Source organism: Lactuca serriola, chromosome 8, assembly GCF_051521515.1.
Source record: "Lactuca serriola cultivar US96UC23 chromosome 8, Lser_US96UC23_V15, whole genome shotgun sequence".
Lineage (NCBI taxonomy): Eukaryota > Viridiplantae > Streptophyta > Magnoliopsida > Asterales > Asteraceae > Lactuca > Lactuca serriola.
In genome coordinates this window covers 157,258-167,961 of record NC_136415.1, presented here as the reverse complement: position 1 = coordinate 167,961, position 10,704 = coordinate 157,258, and positions in this window count along the sequence as shown.

The window sequence follows — 10,704 nt, the reverse complement described above, 5'->3', positions numbered from 1 at the left end:
TCTACCTAGCCATACCCCACTAATAAAAGCATTTTCAGCTGTGGTTTAAGCTGTAAGGCGTGGTCAATGCCTATTTTCGTTTTTGTGACATTGCTCCGAAAATTCCATGAAAACGGCAAAAAGGGGTTGTTTTTGTCTATGAAAACGTACTTTTGAGGCCAAGCAAGAAGAAACGTAGAGGAAGAAAAGTGGAAAACAGAAAAACGGTATTGTGTTAGGTCATAAATTGTGGTTTGTACTTTGTTTTTCATAAGTTATTAAAGTTCTATTATGACCGAAAACACCATGTTTTGGTGTTGTTTGGACTAAAATTACATACGATTCGGTTAAACTTAATATTATTTTGTTTGGGTTTTGGGTTTGAGTTTTGTTATTAGGTCTACATATAAATAGTGTTATTTAGGCCTTGTAAAGTGGGGAGGGGGGGACGTTCTTAGGGGTTGTCATATGCAAAGAACACGTTTTGGAGAAAACCAGAGAGAAAACGAATTGTAATCAAGAATCGTATCTACCCGACTATTCAATAATAGTGTGCATTGAAGATTAACATTTTGTGTTCTTATTCTATATTTCATCTTGATTCATCCACTTGATCAAAGCGTTTTTGGGAACTTACAAGTGGTGAGTTTGGATCGGTATCAATCGCGTCATTGCAAATGGTTTTTCTTGGAGTTTCTTGGTGTTTTTTATTTATATTTTATGAATTTTTGGCTATTGTTCTTCGTGTTCATATTTTCAAGTATTTGATCGAGTTTGGCATTAGAAAATTGAAAATCTCGTGTTTTTGGCAAGATTTGTGTGTTTTTGGTTAAGATTTGCGAGATCCTAGTGTCAGACTTCGGATCTCGGTCAATCTTAGAAGGTCTCGGTGGCCAACAGATTCTTGGTGCGAGGGTTCTTGGACCCAATCTCGTTCTCGATCAGCAACGAAGTCCTCGGCCTCGTTCACGATACGAAGCGAGGGTTCACAGTGCGAAGATCTCAGACTCGCTATTTTCGGTCCGTGGGTTTACGGCTCGCATTTTCGGTCAGCAGCGAGCCTTCTCGATTAGGGTTGAGAGGTCTTGCAAATTTCGGCAAAAATTTCGGATATTTCATATTTCGACTTATTTTCAGACCAAAAGTCTCGTTTTTGGTCAAATACTTTTGTTTTTGGTCAAATACCCTCGTTTTAGGTCAAATACCTTCGTATTCGATAAAATACCCTTGTTTTTAAGTCAAAATTCTCTTGTTTTGGAATTAAAATTCTGTTTTCAGTCTAGAAACTTTTGTTTTCAATCAAGGTTATTTTTTTTAGTCAAAAGGATTGACTTTCACCTTTAACTTTTAAATTTGACTTTTGACCTTCAAGTTTGACCTTTAATTTTCAATTTTGACTTTCTCGTTTAACTTTCAAGTTTTCAAATTTTGAATTTTAGGTTTGACTTTTAAGTTTGACTTTCAAGTTTGACTTTCGAGGTTTCAAGTCAAAGGGCATTTTTCTTGGTTTCAAAATCAGTTTTATTTTTGGTAAATTACTCTTTTTGGTGAATAATGAGTTCTTCAATTACCAAGGTTAATGAAACTTCCTATTCTGATACAATTAAATTTCTTCGTGATCAAATTGATATATTACATAGAGAAAATGAAGACCTTAAATATGAAGGATATATTATCAAAAAGGACCAAAAACCCTTAAAAAAAATCAATTAGAGGTCAAAACCAAGGACTTTATAAAACTTCAAGCAGAATATAGCGATAAATGTGAACATTATGATTATGCTCAAGTAAAAAATGTCGAATTAACTGTCGAACTTGATGCATTAAAAGCTAAATATGAAGATGTTGAATTTAACTTTAAAAAATTTGACGTGTCAAGTGAGGTAGTTGTGTCCATGATAGAAAAACAATTAAGATTTAAAGATAATCATAATAAGGGTCTAGGGCATCACGGTGTTCCATCGCCCTTCAATGACAGCTATACCCCACCCCTTGAAACCAATTAGGTAGATATACCTGCTCAATATGGGCAAACCCCTGTACCAGCTTTAGTTAAGACTCAACAATCTGGCCCAACTGATAATATTGAGGTGAACGATTCTAATGCTTCTGCTTCATGTACAGATAAAGAAGCAGTGCAAGATGGGATTGAGCATAACAAAATCAATTATGAGTCTACTGAAAGTGTTTCAAAAGCCTGTGATGATGACACTCCCACTATGGAAAAACCCAAGCCACAAAAGTCTGTTAAACAATTTGTTAAATATTTTTGTGCTTGTGCTTGTGCTTGTGCTTGTGGAAGTCCCTTGAAACAAAATTCTTTTGGACAAGGACCAAGTCACAATCTCATCTATATGAAAAGACATACTTACTTTAACTGCGGGACTCTCGGTCACATTGCCAAAATAGCCCATATCATGTATATGTTCCTTACTATGCATAAGGTTCGCAGAACGTGCCAAGAAGGAGATTCTCCAAAAGAAACCCTTCGAGGTCACGTTTCTCCATATCATGTATATGTTCCTTACTAAGAAGGGCAAGAATCAAACTCCCTAGGACAAGAAGGAAATGTTTGACAAGATGCCAAATCAAAGAAATGGTTATGTTAGTGTGAGAACAAGATCTTTATGCAGGGACAAGGTTTGAGAACTCAATCCTTGAGTGAATGCTTGAGATCAATGTCTGCCTAATAATGCATGTTCAAGTCGAGACTGGAAAGACCAGTCAAGTCTTAGATAATCAATTCAACAAATGATCAAGAAATTAAATAAGAACAAGTAAATAATGATCAAGGAAAAGTTAATAGATAAGGAACAAGAGGAATGTTTTAAATGTGATAAGAGTAAATGCCAAAAGTGAGAGAGAGAGATCTATACTTGACTTGTATTGAATGCTCCTATTTAAAGGAGAGAATGTTACAACGAATTAACCTAGGTGTTTACATAGGACCGGAAAAAAGATACAATTCTGACATTCTGATTGTCCTAAATCAACATTAGACTAAGTCCTATGAAACGTTACATGAAAATACAAGACAAACGTAATAAATGCATAAGAGACAATATAACTTCATTCCGGACAAGTGATGTTCCGGAGATGAAATTTTGGTTCCGGATCGTTAAGCATTCCGAACTTCAAGATCAGTTCTGAAATGCGTTCCTCTTCAAGGTTCTTCACTCTTTTTCTCCAGTTCCGGACATGTTCCGGATCACATCTATCTTCGGAATCAACAGCCTTCAGAATATATACTTAGGATTGCTAGAGGTTCACTTTTAGGTTCCAACAATCTCCACCTAAGTGAACTTAGCAATCCATCAAGCTTAGTTCATTTCTTCCTTGATGAAGGTGTATGCTCGAAACAACCATTCTCGCACTACAATGTACCAAGTCAGTTGACTTACAAACTTCGCTTTAACCTGTTTCGGAGCATCAGACTTGGACGCCCGGGAAATGAACTTTTGCAGAGCTTTGGTAGGAACCAGGTCTTTGTCAAGGACTCGAAAAAGTCCTTCTTGTTTGTTCTTCAGGTGGTGTAGACAAACCCTAGAACTTGTTCTTCGATCGGACCATCTACAAGAATTTCAGCTTCCGGAAGAACAAAGTCAATTTTTGCTACAAATTGTTCGATTTCGTAGAGGTGAGCAAGTTCGTAATCACATCTGCAAAACTTAGCAACATAGTCTTTGAGAAAGATGAGAGCAGAGTGATAGGCACCCATACTGATGTCATCCTTTTGGTTTTCTCTGAAGTACGCAGCAAGAGTGAGGATGTCGTTCGGATTCATAGAAGGAAAATCTGCATCAGTGACAGTCTTTGGAGTTGGTTTGTTTTGGAAAATATGGAAACGGAACAGAGGACAGTTCAACTCAAATTTTACTAAGATTTTTCTTTCGAAGCCATGAACCTTAGTAATCCTCTTTCTTGTCCATACCTCCTTGAAGGGCAGAGCATTCTTGGCGTAAAAGGTTTTGAGCCTTTCACGTTCGGTTTGAATGATCACTTCCGGATTGTCGTTTGGGTGGAGTGGAGCAAATTTTGTGTAGAACTTGCTGAAGGGAGAGAGAGGAAGATCCAGTTGATCAGTGTCGTGTGAGGGAAGGTCATAGTAGAGAGTTGGGATGATATCCTTGGATTGAAAAATGCCTTCACGACACAGAGGAGAAATGTCACACATCGGATCGGGATGATCTTTCAATCTTGAATCAAGATGCTATCCTCCAGTGCCTTTTAAATTTGTTCCTCAGACCATCTAAATTTTTGTTTAGGGGGAGGTCCGGAATGAAGGGCTTGTTGTTCCGAAGTCATCGGTTTCTTCCCTTTGTCTCTCTGAAGAGCATCAATAACCATCTTCATGTTTTCATCAATGATGAATTTCGAAGTAGGAGTTGGAAGTGGTTCTTCCGGAATGTCATCTGGAGTGCGAAGAGGAGAGCCTTGATCAATTGCGGCTATTTTTGGTTTTGGAATGGAAGCGGAAGGCATCATGGAAGGAGTGGCTCGGAAGGCTTGAGCAGTAAGGAAGGATTTTGCCTTAGCCACTTTAACAACCATTTCAAAAGCATCCGGAAGAGAGGATGGCCATGAGACGGCAGACCAAATCCTCTTCTGTTCTTCTAATAAGATTTTCGGAGCAGTCTGCTTTGGGGCTTGAAGACCAAGAATCCCTTTGGGAGCTTCACCCGAGATATAAACATCGTAGTCTTCATCTTCTTCATTTCCTTCAGTAATGCCTAGGATTCCGGAGACAAATTGGACATTTTCTTCGGAATCGAGGTCCTCATCTCGGAGTGTGAATTCCGAGGTTGGCTTCCAGTGCCTACTTGGGCCTTCTCCTCCTCTTGCATCGGTGACCCTGGAGACCGGTGCAAGAAATAGGTCCTTCTTGATATCATCAAGTTTGGAGAACACCTTCTGAAGACCGATGGAAAGTTGAAGAGTCAGAGCGTCATAGGCTTCATAGGTGGGAGCTTGTGCGGATAGATGCTTGAGGGTGTTGCTAAGGATTTCGATCATCTCATCAAACTTCCTGTTCTGAACATCAACAATGTTCCAAGTTGAACGCAGGAGTTTGATGAGGACTTGTTGGATGATCAGATTCATCTCATCCTTCTTCCGGATCTCCTTCTCTAAACGTTGAATTTGTTTCTCATGACAAACATGAGTCTGCTTGATTAGATCGTTGGTAGCAGACACAAGTTCTTCATGAACCTTGAGCATAAAATAGATGGTGTTGAGGTAGTTATCGACAAAAGCATCATATTTGGAATCAATCTGCTTAACTGTGTTTTTCATCCGGATGGATATGAGCTGGTCAAGATGGGCTTCTCTCTCGGTTGTGGATGGTCCGGATTGTTGTGAAAGAGACTGAAGGATGGCATCAAGTTTTGAATCAAGTCCGGAGACTTTTTGATCCAGTTTCGAATTATGCTCGGTTACAGAGGTCTCTATAGAGGAGACTTTAGTAATAGTGTCAGAGACATTAGTGCAGATATCCAGTAGGGCGAATGGGTCAACATGATCACCAGTGGAGAATTCGGAATTTGAGTCTGAGTGTTGCGGAGGGGGCTGGTGAGTATCCGGAATGGGGAAAGGACCCGATTTGACAGCATCATCGTCTTCTTGAAGGTGAGAGTTGGAGCCATCGTCCGGAGTGGATGTAGAGGAGGTTCCGAAGTCAAAAGCAGACTTGGATACAGATGCTTTAGACTGGTAATGAATAGATGTCATGAGATGAGCATCCGGAATTGTTGTAGCGTCGTCTTCCAACATAACCTCTTTGTAAATCTCTTCTTCCAGATCTGTATGGAAGATGCTTTGGTGAACGACTATTAGGGGCAGTTCCGAAGTGAGTTCCTTAATGGCATCATCGTCTGAGGGAAGAGCATAGGGCATGTTGCTTTGAATAGCCCGGTTCCTCATGGAGATGATAGTGGATTCAACTTGAGCCCGGGACAGATCCGGACGCCCTGATGCAGCCCTGTTCACATAATCTTCCCATAAGGGGTCATTAGAACATGGTCGTCTTGTACGCCTTCCGGGTATCAGACCAGTTGAGGCATCGGAAGTTGGAGGGACTGATCCTTCTTCCGGATGCTTGGGTTCCGGAACAATGGTTCCGGAGCGTGTGCGTGTGGAAGAATTAATAGGATTATCAAAAGTGACATGTGGGTGTGTTCCAGGGGGCTGCAGGGAACTTTGTTCAACACCGACAACACCCTTTTGGGAGGGTGAGGGTGGAATATGTGTAGACTCCCCATGAGTGTGTGCTTGTGATGATGAAACATCAAGGGGTGCCTCAGATGAGTGGACAGGAGGGGTGTGCGGACGGCCAGAATCAGCCGGAATGTCATGAGTGCCCTCCTGTTGAGAGGGAGCACCGACTTTGTTTTTCTTTTTGGCCTTGGGTTTGGTGGGAGAGGCCTTGCGTTTAGCTGGTTGTTTAACCTTTGGTCCGGACTCAGTGTGAGTGGCATCTTCCGGAATAGGCTCAACTGAGACCGGGGGAGGTTGTGTTGGGCCGAACACAACCGAAGTCTCAAGATGGTGTTTCAAATAAGGGGATCCAGAAGGAATGAGGGCCAACATATTGTCCGGAAGTCATCTCACCGGACCAAAAGATGATTTGTCCGGAATTCTATAAGATTTAACAAGTTTAAAGGATGCACATACATCTGGAGGAATGGTGCTCACAGGAATAGGAACGTTAAGTTCCTTGAAGATTTGTTCAATCATCAGGGCGTAAAATCTAGGGCTTAGAATTTCATTCGGCTTCCTCTTGATGGCAAATTTGCAGAAGTCTTTCCATAGCACTTCTAGAAGATCGACTGCATTGTTACGTCCGGAGTAGATGTTGAATACCATGTTCAACCAGTCCTTGCTAAGAGTATCAGTGTCGCCATGCTTTCTTGATAGTCCACGAATGATTAAGTGCATGAGAACGGTCCAATGCCCTGAAACTGCAGTCTTTTTAAAATCTTTTGCCCGATAGTCTTGATTGTACCCAATGAAATTAAGAAACGTTTGAAACTCTTCAGTAGTTGGTTCCACCACTTTGAAACTAGCAGGGTTGGGAGAAATTCCAATGGCCTTGAGGAAGGTCGCTTTGTAAACAAGAATGGTGCAATCATCGATGATGGAAGCCAACAGAACATCATCTTCAATTTTGATGCTTGTGAAAGCACGATGAAGATGAGAAAGAGGGAGTGGAGGATCTGGGATTTTGGTAAGTGGAATGGAGAGAGGATGATGAGCATGGAACTTAATCATGATCTTAATTGATTCATCGTAGTCAAGGGGATTTAGTGAAAACAGTTGAGTGGTGTCATGAAGAAAATGTTCTTGATCAGCCGACAACGATGAACCCTTCGATCCTTTCGATGATTTCTTCCTGGCAATGGATTTCTTTGGGGTTTGAGCAGTAGAGGCTTGGTTCTTGGAGGACTCCATTGTTGAAGATGATGAGAGCTTGAAGAACACGAAGAACTGTGAGGGTTTTAGAAGGGTTTGAGAATTGAGAGATCGTAAAGTGGTAAAGGTAATTGTGAAAAGGTATTTATAGGTAGGAAAAGTCGGGTCGGGTCAGAAAAGGTAATGATGAGGATCCGAGATACATTGGGTTGCATTTAGTGTGGGGAAAATGTGATTAGACTAGTGAAATGAAAGGGCACGTCAATTGGTCTAACAGAGGGGAATGTAACCGTCAATTCGTTTTTCACTTAAGAGGGTGTGCAATTGTGTCACGCAAATCGAGGAAGATTGGATAGGGATCTTCCTAAAAAGTAGCCGTTGAGAAAAACTGTTTCACCTTATTGCCTCTTGGAATTCCGGATGAATTGTTCCGGTCAGCGCATGATCCGAAAGATTAGAGAAATGTTCCGGAATAATTTTGATAAAAAGGTTTTCCGGAACAATTTTGAAAATTTCCGGAGCATTTATGAAAATTTCGTAACAGTGTGAAATTCCAGAGCAAATTAAGATTCCGGAGCAAGTTTTGAAAATTTCGGACTAAATTTGAAAATTTCGGAGCATTTTTGAATTTTCGAAGCACATTTGAAATTCCGGAATGGATTTTGTAAGTTTCGAAGCAAGTTTAAAATTCTGGAGCAGATTTGAAAATTCCGGAGAGGTGATTCTGATGATGGTCGATCCAGATCGTCGTGAAGAAGAGAATAAACTGTTCAGCTTAAGAAACTCAAGGGATAATTAGTAAAAGAGACAAGTAAAAGGATCCTATGTATTTAGAGGAAAAATAGTTCCAAATCAAAATAAATGAGTTCGGAGCGTATTTTTCTTCTGAATACTTCGATCAAAGAGAACATGTCTTTTGGAAGAATTGAGGATCAGGCATTATCATACCCATTTTATTCAGATAACCATTAAATTTGGTTTCGTCTAATGCCTTAGTAAAGACATCAGCAATTTCATCGTCAGATGGAACAAAAATAAGTTCGATGTCAATGTGTTTCGTCATGGAGTGTTGAATTGGATTGTGTGAGATGGCAATGGCACTTTAAGAATCACAGTAGATAGGAATGCGTTGAAATCGGTAACCATAATCCAAGAGTTGAGATTTCATCCAGAGAACTTGAGAGGTATAGTTGGCAGTAGCAATGTATTCAGCTTCGGCTGTAGAGAGAGCAATGCAGTTCTGTTTCTTGGATGACCAACTGACTAAACGACCACCTAGGAATTGACATCCTCCTGATGTACTTTTCCTATAGAGTTAAAGACCACCATATTTCAAATCAGAGTAAGCTTGCAGAAGGAAACTTTCATTTGCTGGATACCAGATTCCGAGGTTCTTTGTACCTTTGAGGTACCGAAAAATTTGCTTTACAGCTAAAAGATGAGACATCTTCGGATTGACTTGAAATCTGGCACATAAGCATGTTAAGGACATTATGTCCGGACGACTTGCAGTAAGATAGAGTAAGGATCCAATCATTCCACGGTACTTCTTATCATCTACTGAAACACCTGAAGGGTCGGTAAAGATTTTGTGACTGAAGCCCATAGGTACCTTGGCTGAGGCACATGTGTGTATAGAGTAATTCTTAAGAAGCTTCGAAATGTACTTCTATTGGTGAATAAAAATACCTTTGTTAGTCTGTTTGACTTGAAGACCAAGAAAGAAGCTTATTTCTCGATTCATGCTCATTTGAAAACGATTAACCATAAGTTTGGCAAAATCAGCAACCATGGATGAATCCGTAGATCCAAAAATGATGTCGTCCACATAAATTTGTACCTGCATGAGATGTTTTCCATTTGATCTTTGAAATAAAGTGGGATCAAGTATACCTCTTTGAAAACCTGAGTGCTTGAGAAAATCAGTGAGAGTCTCGTACCAAGCCTGAGGAGCTTGCTTGAGTCCGTAGACAGCCTTTCGGAGTTTATAACAGTAGTTTGGAAAGGAAAGATTAATAAATTTGGGGGGTTGTTGAAGATATACTTTGGTGTCAAGCTCACCATTAAGAAAAGCATTCTTAACATCCATTTGATAAACTTTGAAACCTTTTTGGGATGCATAGGCAAGAAAGATTTTGATAGCTTCAATTCGTGCAACAAGAGCAAATGTTTCGTCGTAGTCAAGACCTTCAATTTGAGTGAAACCTTTAGTTACCAATCTTGCCTTATTTCGGATGATAACTCCTACATTGTCTAGCTTGTTGTGAAATACCCATCTTGTACCAACAATAGGGTGATGTTGAGGAAGAGGTATGAGAGTCCAGACTTCATTTCGGTCAAATTCTGCCAGTTCGTCTTGCATGGCTGTAATCCAATCAGCATGTTCTAATGCTTCCTTGATAAATTTGGGTTCAACCATGGAAATTAATGCTAAAAAGTGGCATTCATCTTGAATGTTGGTAGCTGATCGAGTTTGAAAACCAACATTCGGGTTGCCAATCACTTGGTTTGTGTAACGACCAAAAATTTCAACCAATTTAAAATTTTCGGAAACAACTCGATTCCATTAAGGTTATTACAAAAAGGTTTTCAATACAAAACATTTAGCGTATTACCAGAATCACATTACTACAAAATCATGAGGAGCGGTACGATCACGCCTTCGCCTTGCCACGGTCTCCTGAAGAACCTGAAAAACATAAAACCACAACTGTAAGCCCAAAAGCTTAGTGAGATATCCCCAAAATACCAACCACATATACCATACACGCATAACATGCCATAACATATCCGATCACAGAACAGCCATGCACTTCGGGTCTACTGTGGGACTGGTCCGCCGCACCGGCCAACAGTCCACCTGGTCCACCCTCCGAGTCTAGCCATATACCCCGAGTCTACAGTGTGATTGGTCCGCCCACACCGGGCCTTTAATACACCTGGTCCACTCTCCGAATCTAACCACATACATCGAGTCTGCAGTGTGATTGGTCCGCCCGCACCGGGCCTTCAATCCACCTGGTCCACTCTCTGAGTCTACAGTATGACTGGTCCGCCCGCACCGGGCCTTCAGTCGGTCTGGTCCACTCTCCGAGCCTCGGCCACTAGCATAGCATCACCCTATCTCTCAGGATACCGATCTCAATCAGGTCTCTAACATATACCATCCTAGCTACCAGGATGCAAACATATCAAGGCAACAACATAACAACAACTACTCGGATCTCAATCCGATAAGGGCCGGCCTTGGTGCCGTAGACCCTGTTGATATAGTGAGGATAACTCACCTCGAAACTGCCGACTGAACAGATAACCCAA